The following is a 22,792-nucleotide window of genomic DNA, read 5'->3' on the forward strand; positions in this document are numbered from 1 at the left end:
TTCACACGTAGGACAGGAGGCTCCATCTGGCGGCGAAGAGTTCGACAAATACGCGATGCACCGCTCAAATCGCCAAGCGGGCGGCCGCTCGTCTCCCGCTTGGCATGCACAAATACGTTGCTCGAAAAAGTTTGTTTTCTTTAAACGCAGCGCATGTCCAGCGCCCGCTTCCTTACCGATCTAAGTATATGGCGCGAACAAGGTCGCCCAGCATCACCTACGCGCACGCATGACGAAAGAGCGAGTCGTATACAAATAACGAGAGAAAATGAGCCTGCACTGTGAAAGCATATTTCTGTCTAGGCAAGCACACTTCACCGCTCTGCTCCTGTATTTTATTTTCCTCTTGTTTTGGGCGACTCGGGGGTGCATTGGCTTGCAAGAACCACATTGACCTCGAACCAACTGCTTATCACCTATAGCGCGCGCATAAGAAATCCCCCTGTGCACGAGTATTACAGACAACAGCACCAATGAAAACAGCACGCCCCTCGGTGTCTACCGCGCGCACACCTCGTCCACTTGAATACAACGCAGTGAGCCCGGTTCTAGCGACAGCTACCTAGCTAATCTCCTCACCTTTCCATTCATTTGCGTCGCTCAAAAGAGTTACGCAATTGTGAATCGCACGGTGGTAGTCCACGGCCGCCCATCGCGCATGCAACAACCACAAGGCTAGACGAGGGACACGACGGGCGCTCAGCTCGTAGGCCAAGAGGACTGGCACATTATTGTTTCTCCGACGCAAACCAACGAAGCCGTGCGAATGCAGCTCAGAATGCAGCTCAGGCTCGCTCATTTAACGCTTGCACTGGAGAGAACAAATAACTGCTGTCTGTAGAAAACTCGCTTTCAGCTGTTACACACTGGCCCGTGCCGGGCAATATTTTCCTCGTGCTTTGCTTCGTTGCATATCCACACGAGCTATTGCTGTGAAATATGGGGCCTTACTTAACTTAAGTGTGCCCGCTGACCGCCACGCTCGGCGTATGTAACCGAGTGCTGCCGCCCGGCTCATACTCTTCTCCAAGGGAGTAGAAGAAGCGAGCCACTTCAAAGCGACAAAATGCGCATCGACGAGCTTACGATTACCTTTCTTTTAATCATCATGCCACTCTGGCTGGCTCAACAAGGGTCCAACCAAAGGCGACAACTGAGCTGCACGAACGACCGGCACGTCGCAACTAGGACACGCTGAGGGCGGGCGAAATGGCAGCAACACAACACGCAGTGGCGAGCGCAAATGCAATCGAGCAGAGCTCGCCTTGCGAGGGCGAAAAACTATGCTACCACGCCTTATGAATACACGCGGTTGCGCTCGCTCACCTGACCAAGTTCACCGCGCGTGTCTCGTACGGCCGAACGCGAGATAATGGCGTGCAAAAGAGGGTTAACGGAGCAGGAGATCGCAAATCCTGCGCATCACTGCCGAAGCACCAAGTGGGTAGCCCTGAAGAGGGCTGTTGGGTTCTTCAGAGGAGCTGATGCGCTGCTTGCAGACGACGTCGCGCACGCGCGCTGCTTAGCCTCCGAAACCGTAGAGGGTGCGGCCCTGACGCTTGAGGGCATACACAACGTCCATGGCGGTCACGGTCTTGCGCTTGGCGTGCTCAGTGTAGGTGACGGCGTCCCGAATCACGTTCTCGAGGAACACCTTGAGCACACCGCGTGTCTCCTCGTAGATCAGGCCGGAGATACGCTTGACACCGCCACGGCGAGCGAGGCGACGGATGGCAGGCTTGGTGATGCCTTGGATGTTGTCACGCAACACCTTACGATGACGCTTCGCGCCACCCTTGCCGAGCCCCTTGCCGCCCTTGCCACGTCCAGACATCTCGGCTGTTGCTGCTGCTTCGGAGCGAGTCAGGAAAGCGAATGCCGCGTCCTTGCGCCGCGACTGAGCGACGAAGCCGCGCCGCAAAAAAGAGGGCGAGGAGGATGAACGCGCGCCGATTGGCTCCCGGGCAGCGCGGCCTCTCTTCGCGAGTGAGTCGCTGGTTGCTGCACTGAGCCCTGCTTAGGCCACGCACTGAGTTCAAGACAAGTGGCCTCGCAACACAATCGCAGAGTTTACTTTTGTTTTTCTTATGTTGTCTCTTTTTGGGCATTCCACACTGCAACGTAGGCTGATGTTCAACCAGCCTCCCTTCTTATTTTGCTCAACTCGCCAAGGGAAAAACAAACGTGTCAACAATGTTATTGTGGTATGTTGCACGCACTCACTGCTCGTGTCGCGCCCCAGGAACAAGTTTATTGTGTTCTCATAATTGTGATTACTCGTTCTATTCACCGTTAGCTCGGCTACGCTTGCAAGTGCACCCTGGTCATTGCCGCAAAGCACACCGCGCGCACAACTTCAAACTCAGCCACGCCAACACGGTTCGCTTGATCACTAGTCGCAAAACAGGGCGCGCTCATGCTCCGCTCGCCTCAGGCGTTTCAAATTTCGCACGCAGGCACCGCTGACTGGTGCCCACACGACCGTCAAATTTCGTCGCGATAGCTTACGTAGCCTCGCAGATAGCGTCAGCGAAATCAGCCTAAGACGCGCGCGCGAGCCAAATTCAGCATTCTAGGGGACGGAAGAGAGCGAGGGCAGTGCTGGCGGCGCTCCGACCTCCTCCCTCTCCCATCGCGCCCAGCCCGTACGAAGGCAGCTACGCAGGACGCGCGCGCAACCGCTATGCAGTATGCGGAGAGCCGCGCGCATCTCTCCTTTTTCCACTTCAAATTACCACTACATTTGTAATAACAGCGTAAAATTTCCCTTACGCGCTGCTGCTTCGTGAACGTGCTAACGCATTTCCGCTCGCCAGCCACTGCTACAGCGATGCGGCGCTGACAGCACGCGGCTCTAAATTTCAGTCCGGAGCACTGCTCTATACGTGCGGGCGGCCGCCGAGTGGGCATTCTAGCACACGCAGCGACCGACGACATTAGTTCTAGCAGCCATAGAGGCACACCTCGGGACCCGCAAATGCGCGTCGACCGAAAATAAGAAATAAAATGTGAAAAAACGGACGAGGGCTGCCTGCTTTTAAAACTTACGCTACATCAGAATTAAGTAAATGTGCAGCAACGACCGCCTCATCAGCCTAGGTGTGCGAAACACGCGCCGTGGCAATTAGTGCAGGCGAACGTGGCCGCTCGCGCGGAGTCGGCTCACGCGCCCTATACTCGCTTTGTTTGTGTTGTTGTGCTGAGCGCCTGGCGTTCTGTGCGTTTCTGCTACGAAACTTTTAGCACACGCGCTGTCGCAATGAGAACGCGTTGTCCGACAGCGCGCGTCGGGTTTTTTTTTCTAAACGAGGAAGCGTCGAACAGAGGGAACGGACGGAATCGTCGAGATTCTCACTACATCCCAATGCCAATGCAGACACTTTGGGTGGCTCTGAGAAGAGCCGTTGGGTGTGGGCTGGGCGGACGAGCGCTCGGTCGCCTACTTGGAGCTGGTGTACTTGGTGACGGCTTTGGTGCCCTCGGACACGGCGTGTTTGGCCAGCTCGCCGGGCAACAGCAGACGCACGGCAGTCTGGATCTCCCGGCTCGTGATGGTCGAGCGCTTGTTGTAGTGAGCCAGACGGGACGACTCCGCGGCGATACGCTCGAAGATGTCGTTCACGAAGCTGTTCATGATAGACATGGCCTTGCTGGAGACTCCAGTGTCCGGGTGCACCTGCTTCAGCACCTTGTAGATATAGATGGAGAAGCTCTCCTTCCTGCGGCGCTTCTTCTTCTTCTTGTCGGTGGCGCGCACGTTCTTCTGCGCCTTGCCGGCCTTCTTCACGGCCTTACCGCTGGGCTGGGGAGGCATCGCACCGTTGTGAGTAGCCGAGCAAACGAGATCGAAATACGCGCGACCGGTCGCGCGCGCCCCGTTTTTATCGCGGGAGGGTGGTGTTCACGCGACCTCGCATATCCGCGCGCGCCATTGGTCCGCGCGGCCTCTCTCCCTTTCCCTCGCGCTTTCCTTTGGGACCGGCGGCGGCGACAGCGGCGAAGGCACTACGAGCACGGCTCAAATCGCTCACAGATCGCGACTGCGTCAGTCGTGCGTTTCTCTGTCTCACTCTACGCATCAGCAGCACCAGCATGTCCGGACGCGGCAAAGGCGGCAAGGCGAAGGGCAAGAGCAAGACGCGTTCCAGCCGCGCGGGTCTCCAGTTCCCCGTGGGCCGTATCCACCGTCTCCTGCGCAAGGGAAACTACGCCGAGCGCGTCGGAGCGGGCGCTCCCGTCTACCTCGCGGCCGTCCTCGAGTACCTGGCTGCCGAAGTGCTCGAGCTCGCTGGCAACGCGGCTCGTGACAACAAGAAGACCAGGATCATCCCCCGCCACCTGCAGCTCGCCATCCGCAACGACGAGGAGCTGAACAAGCTGCTCTCCGGCGTGACGATCGCGCAGGGCGGCGTCTTGCCCAACATCCAAGCTGTGCTTCTCCCAAAGAAGACCGAGAAGAAGGCGTAAGCGAGCAGCTCCCAGCCGCCGGACTACAGTCGCGCTCGTCGCACAACCCAACGGTCCTTGTCAGGACCACCGAAATGCGTGTGACGGCAGGGTTTTGCTTGGCAATCCCGTTCTCTGCGCCCGTTTCCCTCTGTTTGAATTAGCGCAACCGTGCCTGTTGAACTGACGCTGCTGCTAGCTAGCTGGCATGTCAGTGCACGAATGTAGATAGAAAGCGAGCTTCAGGGTGTCCGGGGGCGCACAGGGACGAGCCTCACTGCAAGTAGCGTACGATTCGCGTAGTGGAATGTGATAGGCGATCGGGCCCTTGAAAACAAACAAAAAATGGCCCATATCCGCAACCAGCATGCACTTATGAGCCAGGCAGGTATGCATGAGGAACGTGAACAAACGCATGCATGGCATACCAATACACAAAAGCTTGCACGCAACATCGGCCGCATTAATTTCGTCTTCGTGCGCGGCTTCTTCGCATGAATGCGCGAACCGTTTTGCAACGAACGCGCATTTTGTTTCTTTTTTTTTTTCCTCTCTCTCGTCTTGCTCGAGCGCGCGCAATACTTACCATATGCATCCGAAACGAGGCACCACCTCGCACCGGCAGCTCACCACAGACACACACACAGAGAAAAAATATTGATAATAAAAAATAACAACAAAACAGACAGACCGAGAGGGTACGGTTGGAGTACGTGGTCTCGCGTGCTCCCGTGGCCGAAGCAAACATGTAGGTGGTCCTGAGAAGGACCGTTTTGTGTTGCTTGCCTGACCGAGGCTGCGGCGCAGACAGCGGCCGAACCGAACTTAGGCGCGCTCGCCACGGATGCGCCGGGCCAGCTGGATGTCCTTCGGCATGATGGTAACGCGCTTGGCGTGGATGGCGCACAGGTTGGTGTCCTCGAAGAGACCGACCAGGTAGGCCTCGCTGGCCTCCTGAAGGGCCATCACAGCCGAACTCTGGAATCGGAGGTCGGTCTTGAAATCCTGAGCGATTTCCCTCACCAAGCGCTGGAACGGCAGCTTGCGGATGAGAAGTTCGGTCGACTTCTGGTAGCGGCGAATTTCACGAAGGGCCACGGTCCCAGGCCTGTACCGATGCGGTTTCTTAACCCCACCTGTGGCAGGTGCACTCTTGCGAGCAGCCTTGGTAGCAAGCTGCTTACGCGGAGCCTTCCCACCGGTGCTCTTACGGGCGGTTTGCTTGGTCCTGGCCATGGCGAACGGAGCGAGCGTCCGAAGTCGTCGACTGCCGGAGTGAAAATGACCCCTGCGCCGCGCGCGTCGTGCTTCGCCGCACTACTCTTCTCCTCTCCAACTCACCCGCCGATTGGCCAGCGCCAGCGCAGCCGTCTCAGGCGGTGCGGCGCACGCCGCCGCCGCCGTTCGCCAGGATGCTGGAGGAGGCACGTTTTCGCGCGGGCGCCTTGTTCGCGGCTAAGGAAAGCACATTCGCAGGCGGTTTAATTGAGTTTAAACACGACAGCATGCTGCGCTGTTCTCTTTCGTTTCAGCCAACACCACAATCTCGCTTATACCGCCGCGCGTCGTGAATTGCCAGTGCCGAGTGTGAGACCACACCACTAATCTCGACAGTGGTTAGCGCTCCACGCCCAACGCCATGGGAGCTGTTATCGCGATCTGCGCGCGACGGAGATGGGTGTGCATGTTTAGGCTACATTATTGCTTGTTCACTGCATTGCTTTGATCATGCTGCTGCTCGTTTCACGAACTACAAGTGCGCGCCACGGTGCCTTCTCGAGGGGCAACTACATCGTGGTGTGGCCGCACTCGGCAGCAAACCCTCTCGCATATGCAGACATGCCAGTACCACACTTTCCCGTCCACGCATTGAAGAACGCGAGGCCCGCATTCGCATCGCAAGATTAACGACAAACTTACGTATGGTCTACCAGCACCACTTCAGAGTTACAGAGAAAACGATGTACTTCCGCTCTAAGAGCGAATTTGGAATACAATATTGACAGGTGTTGAACGCGCGTTAGGAGACACGTTAGGAGCATCAACCAACGCTTCGCAGGCGCGACCCCAAGCACGGCTTCCGCGTGCCACGTATTCGGTACACAGTTTTCGCACTTGCAAGGTTTTGACAAACAATCATCAAACGCAACACTTTGCTCTATACAGAGCGTACATTTCGTCAGCTAGCTTTTTCGATTGCATTCCCGCACGCAACTTCGCCACAGGATCGACGGCGTTGTTGTCATGTTATAGCGAAGCTCCAGCTCGGCAGCCGCCGGCAGAAATCTATTTCCTCGCCAACTAACGCACCGAATTTGGTGCGCCTAATTGCGTGTAAAAGAAAACGTTCAAATCGCGCGCCTGCAACAGCGCAATTTTCAACTGATGCCGAGCTCTTCCTCATTTTTTTAATTATTCTCAGTGATTGTGGAAAACTGTGAAATGGAAGAGAGGAAAAAAAAAAAAGAGCAGTTCAAGTGTGCGCTTTAAAGCTCCGTCGCGCAGCAATGGAACCGGATTTGGAAATTCTGTTAATTGCACAAGGCGATATGTATAAAGGGAACACAATTTATACGCCTCGATAAGATATACCATTCATGCGTGAGTATGACTTTTACAATACCTTCATAGACATGAGAGGCGTTTTCGATGGGATGAAAATTTTTAGACAGAACTTGCGTTAGTTGTTGTGTGCAATTCACACGATCGCGGTACCGATTTGTATTGTTGAGATATGAAACTTTGTACTTCTTAACCTGCCAGTACTCGTGCATTATGGAAGGAAAAAAAGAAACGTCACCGCACCACCACACGTTTTTCTCACATGCAACAAGCTTCGTTTACATGGCTGCATTAGTTCTCTCGTGACAACCCGTTGTTTTCTCTTGGGTGTGTTCCGATGCATTACTTGGAGTTCACCTCCGAGCTACACGCACGACCCGTATGACCTCATTGCGCACTGTGTACGCCTTGCTTCGTCCTCGGCTATTCCCTTTGCACGCACATGCCAGTGAGTTCACAGTAGCAATCCATACATAAACAAGAGAAAAGAAATAACCAAAAGTGCCGAGTTTCTTCAAAGTAAGCGGCCCGTACATTTTCTCCGGCTGCTCCTTCCCCATTTGTTTACCTGTTGAGCCATCATCTCGCTTTGCTATACGTCAAGGCCATAGGCGCACACATTTCCCGGCGGCTTCGTGGGAGAAATGTAAAATAATTGGCGCGAGCTTGGCTTTCATTAAACGCAACACGAATGCGAAATCCGTGCGATGGCGACGGCCGGCGCGTGTCAGTTTCTCTTACCTTCGCGTGCCAATACATGCGACATGAGTGAGGGAGCAGCCGGTTCAAATTCGGAATCTTTCTGTACAGCAGCTTTCACATTTACGATTTTCCAGGGATGCAGCGGCAAGAGGTAGTCTTGTGCACTTTGGCGCTTCCACGCAATGACATTACGCAACCGCCTTACAGCGCATAAATACGCGTGGCACAAACTGCCAAAAGGACAAATGTTCACACGTAGGACAGGAGGCTCCATCTGGCGGCGAAGAGTTCGACAAATACGCGATGCACCGCTCAAATCGCCAAGCGGGCGGCCGCTCGTCTCCCGCTTGGCATGCACAAATACGTTGCTCGAAAAAGTTTGTTTTCTTTAAACGCAGCGCATGTCCAGCGCCCGCTTCCTTACCGATCTAAGTATATGGCGCGAACAAGGTCGCCCAGCATCACCTACGCGCACGCATGACGAAAGAGCGAGTCGTATACAAATAACGAGAGAAAATGAGCCTGCACTGTGAAAGCATATTTCTGTCTAGGCAAGCACACTTCACCGCTCTGCTCCTGTATTTTATTTTCCTCTTGTTTTGGGCGACTCGGGGGTGCATTGGCTTGCAAGAACCACATTGACCTCGAACCAACTGCTTATCACCTATAGCGCGCGCATAAGAAATCCCCCTGTGCACGAGTATTACAGACAACAGCACCAATGAAAACAGCACGCCCCTCGGTGTCTACCGCGCGCACCCTCGTCCACTTGAATACAACGCAGTGAGCCCGGTTCTAGCGACAGCTACCTAGCTAATCTCCTCACCTTTCCATTCATTTGCGTCGCTCAAAAGAGTTACGCAATTGTGAATCGCACGGTGGTAGTCCACGGCCGCCCATCGCGCATGCAACAACCACAAGGCTAGACGAGGGACACGACGGGCGCTCAGCTCGTAGGCCAAGAGGACTGGCACATTATTGTTTCTCCGACGCAAACCAACGAAGCCGTGCGAATGCAGCTCAGAATGCAGCTCAGGCTCGCTCATTTAACGCTTGCACTGGAGAGAACAAATAACTGCTGTCTGTAGAAAACTCGCTTTCAGCTGTTACACACTGGCCCGTGCCGGGCAATATTTTCCTCGTGCTTTGCTTCGTTGCATATCCACACGAGCTATTGCTGTGAAATATGGGGCCTTACTTAACTTAAGTGTGCCCGCTGACCGCCACGCTCGGCGTATGTAACCGAGTGCTGCCGCCCGGCTCATACTCTTCTCCAAGGGAGTAGAAGAAGCGAGCCACTTCAAAGCGACAAAATGCGCATCGACGAGCTTACGATTACCTTTCTTTTAATCATCATGCCACTCTGGCTGGCTCAACAAGGGTCCAACCAAAGGCGACAACTGAGCTGCACGAACGACCGGCACGTCGCAACTAGGACACGCTGAGGGCGGGCGAAATGGCAGCAACACAACACGCAGTGGCGAGCGCAAATGCAATCGAGCAGAGCTCGCCTTGCGAGGGCGAAAAACTATGCTACCACGCCTTATGAATACACGCGGTTGCGCTCGCTCACCTGACCAAGTTCACCGCGCGTGTCTCGTACGGCCGAACGCGAGATAATGGCGTGCAAAAGAGGGTTAACGGAGCAGGAGATCGCAAATCCTGCGCATCACTGCCGAAGCACCAAGTGGGTAGCCCTGAAGAGGGCTGTTGGGTTCTTCAGAGGAGCTGATGCGCTGCTTGCAGACGACGTCGCGCACGCGCGCTGCTTAGCCTCCGAAACCGTAGAGGGTGCGGCCCTGACGCTTGAGGGCATACACAACGTCCATGGCGGTCACGGTCTTGCGCTTGGCGTGCTCAGTGTAGGTGACGGCGTCCCGAATCACGTTCTCGAGGAACACCTTGAGCACACCGCGTGTCTCCTCGTAGATCAGGCCGGAGATACGCTTGACACCGCCACGGCGAGCGAGGCGACGGATGGCAGGCTTGGTGATGCCTTGGATGTTGTCACGCAACACCTTACGATGACGCTTCGCGCCACCCTTGCCGAGCCCCTTGCCGCCCTTGCCACGTCCAGACATCTCGGCTGTTGCTGCTGCTTCGGAGCGAGTCAGGAAAGCGAATGCCGCGTCCTTGCGCCGCGACTGAGCGACGAAGCCGCGCCTCAAAAAAGAGGGCGAGGAGGAGAGAGAGAGAGAGATTCTTGTTGGAGGGAAGAAAAATTGGGGTAAAGTGCAGCGCAGTAACTGTCTCTCAGGTGAGGACACCTCAACCGCGCTGCACAATAGGGAAAGGGAATTGAAGGAAGGGTGAAAGAGACGCGGCGGCGGCTGCCCAAACAGTGCGCGAGGGCAAGTTGTTTACATTCGCTTATGAGGCGCGGTTGACGCGCCTAGTCGTGGTGAAGCAGAGCTTCCTGCGCGGCGAGAGCCGCGTCGCACATCTGTCGGACGTTGCCGTCGATAGCTGGGCACTGAACGAGCAGGGCACGGAGTGCAGCCGCGAGAGCGGCTATGAGGGCGTCCCTGGGGTCGCTGCTCGGAGCGGTTTGTTTGCCGCGCAATGGCTCAGGGGCGGCCGTCTGCGTGTGGCGGCCACGAAGGACGTCACTGTAGGATCGACCCTGCGGCGAGCGAGCAGACGTCGGCGGAGCGGCTGTATGCGGCTCGCACGATGTAGTGCCGGCCAGCTCAAGCGCTTTTTTCCTCGAGAGGGGCCGCTCAGACGAAGACAACAACACGGCCGCCTTCCGCTCGCGCTGCCACTCGGGACAGCTCGGCTCTGTTGAAAAGTGTCGACCACCGCAATTTAGGCAGCGTGGCTTCTCAGCGGGGCAGTCTCCTGTAGGATGCGAGTCACCGCAGCGGAGGCAGCGGGCGTCGCGGAAACAGGTGGCGCCGGCATGGCCGAAGACGCCGCAGCGGTCGCACTGAAGTGGCCGGGGCAGACGGGCACGAACGGCGCGTAGCTGCTTGAAGAGTCGCACGTTCGGAGGCACGACGCTCCCGACGAAAGTGACGGAGACGCTTGTGCCACTCCGCGAGCACGACAGCACCGCGACGGGTGCCTCCAGGTTTTCGCTCACTGTGCGGGCGTCGAAAGAAGGGTCGACCCCATAGATGATGCCCACACAGGAGTTGCTGTGGAGTGCCTTTGAGCGTACTGCCACGTTACCAATGACGCACACCTCGAGCAGGGGCGCCGAGTCGGCACCGCGTGTCACGTCCACAGCCACCACGTTGCGACGGAAGTTGACACGCACACGCCTCACGCCCGGCACGGCAGATAGCTGAGCGGCGACACTGTCTCGCGAGAGAGCCAGGAACGTGGCTCTGCGCTCGATGGGCCGGTAGAGGATAGTGACGGCGGTATCGTGAGTAACGCCGCCGTCAACGGGTGGGGAATGCGCCTCAAAGTCGACGAACCGTCGGAATCGGCGTCGTCTTCTAGCGGCGTTTTTCGACTTTCCCGCTGCGGGCTGGCAGGCTTGCGAGTCCTTAGCGGTCGCGGGCGGCAGCGGAGACTTCCTGAGGAAGTGCTGCCCTGATCCTTCCGCAACTGGGGTAGGCGTTCTCGGCTGGCTGTGGTTGGAAGCCGGGCCGTCGGCAGCATCCTTGAGAGGCAACGTCACAGTCGCGCACGGACTCTCGTCTGGTGCGGTGTTGAGCGGAGGCGACGAGCAGGCTTCCGTCGATGAAAGCAAGGGGCTCTCCGGGCGGATAGGACTTGTCGCGGGTGAGGCGGTCGAGTCCGTGCGGGAGGACGTAACGTCGGAGCCAATCATACTTGCGGTTGGCAAGTAGAAGGTGCCGGCACTCTCGTTGGTGTCGCCTGTCGACGGGCAGCTGGCACTGTCGTCGGTGGAAGCTGCCGAAGTGGGGGCCTCCGTGGTAGTATCCGTTGAAACGGACGGCGCAGCGTGGTGGTAGCTGGCAGAAGTTTTCAGCGCGTCAATAGGAAATGCGCGGAAGGGTGTGTCCAGCGCAGATGGGGCGCGCATGGGTGGTGTTGCGCTCACTGGAGGAGGCGTGCATGACGCCACGGAGCTCGCCGAGTCCGCCGAGAGCGTGCGTAGCGTGCGAGCTTTCAGCCCCCGCTTCCAACGTAAGGCGGGAGGCGATCTGCCGGGGCGTGACTGCCGGCCACGTGGGTGGAGCTGCTGGGCTCGTCTGGACGCCGGGCCATCGGTGCAGTCAGGAGATTGCTTCGTCGGCCTCTTCCTCTGCTGTTTCTTCGGAGGGTCGCCCATGAGATGGGGCCTCCGCCTGTCATGCGAGCCCTGAAAAGGGCTGCGCTCGTAAGCGCGGTCGAATGCGGAGACGTACGCGCGCAAGAAGTGGCGGGCGAGCCGTAGTCGTCGGAGCGAGGGGCGATGCGACCGCTCGCTTCGAAGGTCCGGGAGCGTCTCCAGGGCGAGGAGGATGAACGCGCGCCGATTGGCTCCCGGGCAGCGCGGCCTCTCTTCGCGAGTGAGTCGCTGGTTGCTGCACTGAGCCCTGCTTAGGCCACGCACTGAGTTCAAGACAAGTGGCCTCGCAACACAATCGCAGAGTTTACTTTTGTTTTTCTTATGTTGTCTCTTTTTGGGCATTCCACACTGCAACGTAGGCTGATGTTCAACCAGCCTCCCTTCTTATTTTGCTCAACTCGCCAAGGGAAAAACAAACGTGTCAACAATGTTATTGTGGTATGTTGCACGCACTCACTGCTCGTGTCGCGCCCCAGGAACAAGTTTATTGTGTTCTCATAATTGTGATTACTCGTTCTATTCACCGTTAGCTCGGCTACGCTTGCAAGTGCACCCTGGTCATTGCCGCAAAGCACACCGCGCGCACAACTTCAAACTCAGCCACGCCAACACGGTTCGCTTGATCACTAGTCGCAAAACAGGGCGCGCTCATGCTCCGCTCGCCTCAGGCGTTTCAAATTTCGCACGCAGGCACCGCTGACTGGTGCCCACACGACCGTCAAATTTCGTCGCGATAGCTTACGTAGCCTCGCAGATAGCGTCAGCGAAATCAGCCTAAGACGCGCGCGCGAGCCAAATTCAGCATTCTAGGGGACGGAAGAGAGCGAGGGCAGTGCTGGCGGCGCTCCGACCTCCTCCCTCTCCCATCGCGCCCAGCCCGTACGAAGGCAGCTACGCAGGACGCGCGCGCAACCGCTATGCAGTATGCGGAGAGCCGCGCGCATCTCTCCTTTTTCCACTTCAAATTACCACTACATTTGTAATAACAGCGTAAAATTTCCCTTACGCGCTGCTGCTTCGTGAACGTGCTAACGCATTTCCGCTCGCCAGCCACTGCTACAGCGATGCGGCGCTGACAGCACGCGGCTCTAAATTTCAGTCCGGAGCACTGCTCTATACGTGCGGGCGGCCGCCGAGTGGGCATTCTAGCACACGCAGCGACCGACGACATTAGTTCTAGCAGCCATAGAGGCACACCTCGGGACCCGCAAATGCGCGTCGACCGAAAATAAGAAATAAAATGTGAAAAAACGGACGAGGGCTGCCTGCTTTTAAAACTTACGCTACATCAGAATTAAGTAAATGTGCAGCAACGACCGCCTCATCAGCCTAGGTGTGCGAAACACGCGCCGTGGCAATTAGTGCAGGCGAACGTGGCCGCTCGCGCGGAGTCGGCTCACGCGCCCTATACTCGCTTTGTTTGTGTTGTTGTGCTGAGCGCCTGGCGTTCTGTGCGTTTCTGCTACGAAACTTTTAGCACACGCGCTGTCGCAATGAGAACGCGTTGTCCGACAGCGCGCGTCGGGTTTTTTTTTCTAAACGAGGAAGCGTCGAACAGAGGGAACGGACGGAATCGTCGAGATTCTCACTACATCCCAATGCCAATGCAGACACTTTGGGTGGCTCTGAGAAGAGCCGTTGGGTGTGGGCTGGGCGGACGAGCGCTCGGTCGCCTACTTGGAGCTGGTGTACTTGGTGACGGCTTTGGTGCCCTCGGACACGGCGTGTTTGGCCAGCTCGCCGGGCAACAGCAGACGCACGGCAGTCTGGATCTCCCGGCTCGTGATGGTCGAGCGCTTGTTGTAGTGAGCCAGACGGGACGACTCCGCGGCGATACGCTCGAAGATGTCGTTCACGAAGCTGTTCATGATAGACATGGCCTTGCTGGAGACTCCAGTGTCCGGGTGCACCTGCTTCAGCACCTTGTAGATATAGATGGAGAAGCTCTCCTTCCTGCGGCGCTTCTTCTTCTTCTTGTCGGTGGCGCGCACGTTCTTCTGCGCCTTGCCGGCCTTCTTCACGGCCTTACCGCTGGGCTGGGGAGGCATCGCACCGTTGTGAGTAGCCGAGCAAACGAGATCGAAATACGCGCGACCGGTCGCGCGCGCCCCGTTTTTATCGCGGGAGGGTGGTGTTCACGCGACCTCGCATATCCGCGCGCGCCATTGGTCCGCGCGGCCTCTCTCCCTTTCCCTCGCGCTTTCCTTTGGGACCGGCGGCGGCGACAGCGGCGAAGGCACTACGAGCACGGCTCAAATCGCTCACAGATCGCGACTGCGTCAGTCGTGCGTTTCTCTGTCTCACTCTACGCATCAGCAGCACCAGCATGTCCGGACGCGGCAAAGGCGGCAAGGCGAAGGGCAAGAGCAAGACGCGTTCCAGCCGCGCGGGTCTCCAGTTCCCCGTGGGCCGTATCCACCGTCTCCTGCGCAAGGGAAACTACGCCGAGCGCGTCGGAGCGGGCGCTCCCGTCTACCTCGCGGCCGTCCTCGAGTACCTGGCTGCCGAAGTGCTCGAGCTCGCTGGCAACGCGGCTCGTGACAACAAGAAGACCAGGATCATCCCCCGCCACCTGCAGCTCGCCATCCGCAACGACGAGGAGCTGAACAAGCTGCTCTCCGGCGTGACGATCGCGCAGGGCGGCGTCTTGCCCAACATCCAAGCTGTGCTTCTCCCAAAGAAGACCGAGAAGAAGGCGTAAGCGAGCAGCTCCCAGCCGCCGGACTACAGTCGCGCTCGTCGCACAACCCAACGGTCCTTGTCAGGACCACCGAAATGCGTGTGACGGCAGGGTTTTGCTTGGCAATCCCGTTCTCTGCGCCCGTTTCCCTCTGTTTGAATTAGCGCAACCGTGCCTGTTGAACTGACGCTGCTGCTAGCTAGCTGGCATGTCAGTGCACGAATGTAGATAGAAAGCGAGCTTCAGGGTGTCCGGGGGCGCACAGGGACGAGCCTCACTGCAAGTAGCGTACGATTCGCGTAGTGGAATGTGATAGGCGATCGGGCCCTTGAAAACAAACAAAAAATGGCCCATATCCGCAACCAGCATGCACTTATGAGCCAGGCAGGTATGCATGAGGAACGTGAACAAACGCATGCATGGCATACCAATACACAAAAGCTTGCACGCAACATCGGCCGCATTAATTTCGTCTTCGTGCGCGGCTTCTTCGCATGAATGCGCGAACCGTTTTGCAACGAACGCGCATTTTGTTTCTTTTTTTTTTTCCTCTCTCTCGTCTTGCTCGAGCGCGCGCAATACTTACCATATGCATCCGAAACGAGGCACCACCTCGCACCGGCAGCTCACCACAGACACACACACAGAGAAAAAATATTGATAATAAAAAATAACAACAAAACAGACAGACCGAGAGGGTACGGTTGGAGTACGTGGTCTCGCGTGCTCCCGTGGCCGAAGCAAACATGTAGGTGGTCCTGAGAAGGACCGTTTTGTGTTGCTTGCCTGACCGAGGCTGCGGCGCAGACAGCGGCCGAACCGAACTTAGGCGCGCTCGCCACGGATGCGCCGGGCCAGCTGGATGTCCTTCGGCATGATGGTAACGCGCTTGGCGTGGATGGCGCACAGGTTGGTGTCCTCGAAGAGACCGACCAGGTAGGCCTCGCTGGCCTCCTGAAGGGCCATCACAGCCGAACTCTGGAATCGGAGGTCGGTCTTGAAATCCTGAGCGATTTCCCTCACCAAGCGCTGGAACGGCAGCTTGCGGATGAGAAGTTCGGTCGACTACACGCGAGACAGATTTTCACGAAGGGCCACGGTCCCAGGCCTGTACCGATGCGGTTTCTTAACCCCACCTGTGGCAGGTGCACTCTTGCGAGCAGCCTTGGTAGCAAGCTGCTTACGCGGAGCCTTCCCACCGGTGCTCTTACGGGCGGTTTGCTTGGTCCTGGCCATGGCGAACGGAGCGAGCGTCCGAAGTCGTCGACTGCCGGAGTGAAAATGACCCCTGCGCCGCGCGCGTCGTGCTTCGCCGCACTACTCTTCTCCTCTCCAACTCACCCGCCGATTGGCCAGCGCCAGCGCAGCCGTCTCAGGCGGTGCGGCGCACGCCGCCGCCGCCGTTCGCCAGGATGCTGGAGGAGGCACGTTTTCGCGCGGGCGCCTTGTTCGCGGCTAAGGAAAGCACATTCGCAGGCGGTTTAATTGAGTTTAAACACGACAGCATGCTGCGCTGTTCTCTTTCGTTTCAGCCAACACCACAATCTCGCTTATACCGCCGCGCGTCGTGAATTGCCAGTGCCGAGTGTGAGACCACACCACTAATCTCGACAGTGGTTAGCGCTCCACGCCCAACGCCATGGGAGCTGTTATCGCGATCTGCGCGCGACGGAGATGGGTGTGCATGTTTAGGCTACATTATTGCTTGTTCACTGCATTGCTTTGATCATGCTGCTGCTCGTTTCACGAACTACAAGTGCGCGCCACGGTGCCTTCTCGAGGGGCAACTACATCGTGGTGTGGCCGCACTCGGCAGCAAACCCTCTCGCATATGCAGACATGCCAGTACCACACTTTCCCGTCCACGCATTGAAGAACGCGAGGCCCGCATTCGCATCGCAAGATTAACGACAAACTTACGTATGGTCTACCAGCACCACTTCAGAGTTACAGAGAAAACGATGTACTTCCGCTCTAAGAGCGAATTTGGAATACAATATTGACAGGTGTTGAACGCGCGTTAGGAGACACGTTAGGAGCATCAACCAACGCTTCGCAGGCGCGACCCCAAGCACGGCTTCCGCGTGCCACGTATTCGGTACACAGTTTTCGCACTTGCAAGGTTTTGACAAACAATCATCAAACGCAACACTTTGCTCTATACAGAGCGTACATTTCGTCAGCTAGCTTTTTCGATTGCATTCCCGCACGCAACTTCGCCACAGGATCGACGGCGTTGTTGTCATGTTATAGCGAAGCTCCAGCTCGGCAGCCGCCGGCAGAAATCTATTTCCTCGCCAACTAACGCACCGAATTTGGTGCGCCTAATTGCGTGTAAAAGAAAACGTTCAAATCGCGCGCCTGCAACAGCGCAATTTTCAACTGATGCCGAGCTCTTCCTCATTTTTTTAATTATTCTCAGTGATTGTGGAAAACTGTGAAATGGAAGAGAGGAAAAAAAAAAAAGAGCAGTTCAAGTGTGCGCTTTAAAGCTCCGTCGCGCAGCAATGGAACCGGATTTGGAAATTCTGTTAATTGCACAAGGCGATATGTATAAAGGGAACACAATTTATACGCCTCGATAAGATATACCATTCATGCGTGAGTATGACTTTTACAATACCTTCATAGACATGAGAGGCGTTTTCGATGGGATGAAAATTTTTAGACAGAACTTGCGTTAGTTGTTGTGTGCAATTCACACGATCGCGGTACCGATTTGTATTGTTGAGATATGAAACTTTGTACTTCTTAACCTGCCAGTACTCGTGCATTATGGAAGGAAAAAAAGAAACGTCACCGCACCACCACACGTTTTTCTCACATGCAACAAGCTTCGTTTACATGGCTGCATTAGTTCTCTCGTGACAACCCGTTGTTTTCTCTTGGGTGTGTTCCGATGCATTACTTGGAGTTCACCTCCGAGCTACACGCACGACCCGTATGACCTCATTGCGCACTGTGTACGCCTTGCTTCGTCCTCGGCTATTCCCTTTGCACGCACATGCCAGTGAGTTCACAGTAGCAATCCATACATAAACAAGAGAAAAGAAATAACCAAAAGTGCCGAGTTTCTTCAAAGTAAGCGGCCCGTACATTTTCTCCGGCTGCTCCTTCCCCATTTGTTTACCTGTTGAGCCATCATCTCGCTTTGCTATACGTCAAGGCCATAGGCGCACACATTTCCCGGCGGCTTCGTGGGAGAAATGTAAAATAATTGGCGCGAGCTTGGCTTTCATTAAACGCAACACGAATGCGAAATCCGTGCGATGGCGACGGCCGGCGCGTGTCAGTTTCTCTTACCTTCGCGTGCCAATACATGCGACATGAGTGAGGGAGCAGCCGGTTCAAATTCGGAATCTTTCTGTACAGCAGCTTTCACATTTACGATTTTCCAGGGATGCAGCGGCAAGAGGTAGTCTTGTGCACTTTGGCGCTTCCACGCAATGACATTACGCAACCGCCTTACAGCGCATAAATACGCGTGGCACAAACTGCCAAAAGGACAAATGTTCACACGTAGGACAGGAGGCTCCATCTGGCGGCGAAGAGTTCGACAAATACGCGATGCACCGCTCAAATCGCCAAGCGGGCGGCCGCTCGTCTCCCGCTTGGCATGCACAAATACGTTGCTCGAAAAAGTTTGTTTTCTTTAAACGCAGCGCATGTCCAGCGCCCGCTTCCTTACCGATCTAAGTATATGGCGCGAACAAGGTCGCCCAGCATCACCTACGCGCACGCATGACGAAAGAGCGAGTCGTATACAAATAACGAGAGAAAATGAGCCTGCACTGTGAAAGCATATTTCTGTCTAGGCAAGCACACTTCACCGCTCTGCTCCTGTATTTTATTTTCCTCTTGTTTTGGGCGACTCGGGGGTGCATTGGCTTGCAAGAACCACATTGACCTCGAACCAACTGCTTATCACCTATAGCGCGCGCATAAGAAATCCCCCTGTGCACGAGTATTACAGACAACAGCACCAATGAAAACAGCACGCCCCTCGGTGTCTACCGCGCGCACCCTCGTCCACTTGAATACAACGCAGTGAGCCCGGTTCTAGCGACAGCTACCTAGCTAATCTCCTCACCTTTCCATTCATTTGCGTCGCTCAAAAGAGTTACGCAATTGTGAATCGCACGGTGGTAGTCCACGGCCGCCCATCGCGCATGCAACAACCACAAGGCTAGACGAGGGACACGACGGGCGCTCAGCTCGTAGGCCAAGAGGACTGGCACATTATTGTTTCTCCGACGCAAACCAACGAAGCCGTGCGAATGCAGCTCAGAATGCAGCTCAGGCTCGCTCATTTAACGCTTGCACTGGAGAGAACAAATAACTGCTGTCTGTAGAAAACTCGCTTTCAGCTGTTACACACTGGCCCGTGCCGGGCAATATTTTCCTCGTGCTTTGCTTCGTTGCATATCCACACGAGCTATTGCTGTGAAATATGGGGCCTTACTTAACTTAAGTGTGCCCGCTGACCGCCACGCTCGGCGTATGTAACCGAGTGCTGCCGCCCGGCTCATACTCTTCTCCAAGGGAGTAGAAGAAGCGAGCCACTTCAAAGCGACAAAATGCGCATCGACGAGCTTACGATTACCTTTCTTTTAATCATCATGCCACTCTGGCTGGCTCAACAAGGGTCCAACCAAAGGCGACAACTGAGCTGCACGAACGACCGGCACGTCGCAACTAGGACACGCTGAGGGCGGGCGAAATGGCAGCAACACAACACGCAGTGGCGAGCGCAAATGCAATCGAGCAGAGCTCGCCTTGCGAGGGCGAAAAACTATGCTACCACGCCTTATGAATACACGCGGTTGCGCTCGCTCACCTGACCAAGTTCACCGCGCGTGTCTCGTACGGCCGAACGCGAGATAATGGCGTGCAAAAGAGGGTTAACGGAGCAGGAGATCGCAAATCCTGCGCATCACTGCCGAAGCACCAAGTGGGTAGCCCTGAAGAGGGCTGTTGGGTTCTTCAGAGGAGCTGATGCGCTGCTTGCAGACGACGTCGCGCACGCGCGCTGCTTAGCCTCCGAAACCGTAGAGGGTGCGGCCCTGACGCTTGAGGGCATACACAACGTCCATGGCGGTCACGGTCTTGCGCTTGGCGTGCTCAGTGTAGGTGACGGCGTCCCGAATCACGTTCTCGAGGAACACCTTGAGCACACCGCGTGTCTCCTCGTAGATCAGGCCGGAGATACGCTTGACACCGCCACGGCGAGCGAGGCGACGGATGGCAGGCTTGGTGATGCCTTGGATGTTGTCACGCAACACCTTACGATGACGCTTCGCGCCACCCTTGCCGAGCCCCTTGCCGCCCTTGCCACGTCCAGACATCTCGGCTGTTGCTGCTGCTTCGGAGCGAGTCAGGAAAGCGAATGCCGCGTCCTTGCGCCGCGACTGAGCGACGAAGCCGCGCCGCAAAAAAGAGGGCGAGGAGGATGAACGCGCGCCGATTGGCTCCCGGGCAGCGCGGCCTCTCTTCGCGAGTGAGTCGCTGGTTGCTGCACTGAGCCCTGCTTAGGCCACGCACTGAGTTCAAGACAAGTGGCCTCGCAACACAATCGCAGAGTTTACTTTTGTTTTTCTTATGTTGTCTCTTTTTGGGCATTCCACACTGCAACGTAGGCTGATGTTCAACCAGCCTCCCTTCTTATTTTGCTCAACTCGCCAAGGGAAAAACAAACGTGTCAACAATGTTATTGTGGTATGTTGCACGCACTCACTGCTCGTGTCGCGCCCCAGGAACAAGTTTATTGTGTTCTCATAATTGTGATTACTCGTTCTATTCACCGTTAGCTCGGCTACGCTTGCAAGTGCACCCTGGTCATTGCCGCAAAGCACACCGCGCGCACAACTTCAAACTCAGCCACGCCAACACGGTTCGCTTGATCACTAGTCGCAAAACAGGGCGCGCTCATGCTCCGCTCGCCTCAGGCGTTTCAAATTTCGCACGCAGGCACCGCTGACTGGTGCCCACACGACCGTCAAATTTCGTCGCGATAGCTTACGTAGCCTCGCAGATAGCGTCAGCGAAATCAGCCTAAGACGCGCGCGCGAGCCAAATTCAGCATTCTAGGGGACGGAAGAGAGCGAGGGCAGTGCTGGCGGCGCTCCGACCTCCTCCCTCTCCCATCGCGCCCAGCCCGTACGAAGGCAGCTACGCAGGACGCGCGCGCAACCGCTATGCAGTATGCGGAGAGCCGCGCGCATCTCTCCTTTTTCCACTTCAAATTACCACTACATTTGTAATAACAGCGTAAAATTTCCCTTACGCGCTGCTGCTTCGTGAACGTGCTAACGCATTTCCGCTCGCCAGCCACTGCTACAGCGATGCGGCGCTGACAGCACGCGGCTCTAAATTTCAGTCCGGAGCACTGCTCTATACGTGCGGGCGGCCGCCGAGTGGGCATTCTAGCACACGCAGCGACCGACGACATTAGTTCTAGCAGCCATAGAGGCACACCTCGGGACCCGCAAATGCGCGTCGACCGAAAATAAGAAATAAAATGTGAAAAAACGGACGAGGGCTGCCTGCTTTTAAAACTTACGCTACATCAGAATTAAGTAAATGTGCAGCAACGACCGCCTCATCAGCCTAGGTGTGCGAAACACGCGCCGTGGCAATTAGTGCAGGCGAACGTGGCCGCTCGCGCGGAGTCGGCTCACGCGCCCTATACTCGCTTTGTTTGTGTTGTTGTGCTGAGCGCCTGGCGTTCTGTGCGTTTCTGCTACGAAACTTTTAGCACACGCGCTGTCGCAATGAGAACGCGTTGTCCGACAGCGCGCGTCGGGTTTTTTTTTCTAAACGAGGAAGCGTCGAACAGAGGGAACGGACGGAATCGTCGAGATTCTCACTACATCCCAATGCCAATGCAGACACTTTGGGTGGCTCTGAGAAGAGCCGTTGGGTGTGGGCTGGGCGGACGAGCGCTCGGTCGCCTACTTGGAGCTGGTGTACTTGGTGACGGCTTTGGTGCCCTCGGACACGGCGTGTTTGGCCAGCTCGCCGGGCAACAGCAGACGCACGGCAGTCTGGATCTCCCGGCTCGTGATGGTCGAGCGCTTGTTGTAGTGAGCCAGACGGGACGACTCCGCGGCGATACGCTCGAAGATGTCGTTCACGAAGCTGTTCATGATAGACATGGCCTTGCTGGAGACTCCAGTGTCCGGGTGCACCTGCTTCAGCACCTTGTAGATATAGATGGAGAAGCTCTCCTTCCTGCGGCGCTTCTTCTTCTTCTTGTCGGTGGCGCGCACGTTCTTCTGCGCCTTGCCGGCCTTCTTCACGGCCTTACCGCTGGGCTGGGGAGGCATCGCACCGTTGTGAGTAGCCGAGCAAACGAGATCGAAATACGCGCGACCGGTCGCGCGCGCCCCGTTTTTATCGCGGGAGGGTGGTGTTCACGCGACCTCGCATATCCGCGCGCGCCATTGGTCCGCGCGGCCTCTCTCCCTTTCCCTCGCGCTTTCCTTTGGGACCGGCGGCGGCGACAGCGGCGAAGGCACTACGAGCACGGCTCAAATCGCTCACAGATCGCGACTGCGTCAGTCGTGCGTTTCTCTGTCTCACTCTACGCATCAGCAGCACCAGCATGTCCGGACGCGGCAAAGGCGGCAAGGCGAAGGGCAAGAGCAAGACGCGTTCCAGCCGCGCGGGTCTCCAGTTCCCCGTGGGCCGTATCCACCGTCTCCTGCGCAAGGGAAACTACGCCGAGCGCGTCGGAGCGGGCGCTCCCGTCTACCTCGCGGCCGTCCTCGAGTACCTGGCTGCCGAAGTGCTCGAGCTCGCTGGCAACGCGGCTCGTGACAACAAGAAGACCAGGATCATCCCCCGCCACCTGCAGCTCGCCATCCGCAACGACGAGGAGCTGAACAAGCTGCTCTCCGGCGTGACGATCGCGCAGGGCGGCGTCTTGCCCAACATCCAAGCTGTGCTTCTCCCAAAGAAGACCGAGAAGAAGGCGTAAGCGAGCAGCTCCCAGCCGCCGGACTACAGTCGCGCTCGTCGCACAACCCAACGGTCCTTGTCAGGACCACCGAAATGCGTGTGACGGCAGGGTTTTGCTTGGCAATCCCGTTCTCTGCGCCCGTTTCCCTCTGTTTGAATTAGCGCAACCGTGCCTGTTGAACTGACGCTGCTGC

The sequence above is a fragment of the Dermacentor andersoni genome, chromosome 7 (genome assembly GCF_023375885.2).
Source record: "Dermacentor andersoni chromosome 7, qqDerAnde1_hic_scaffold, whole genome shotgun sequence".
Lineage (NCBI taxonomy): Eukaryota > Metazoa > Arthropoda > Arachnida > Ixodida > Ixodidae > Dermacentor > Dermacentor andersoni.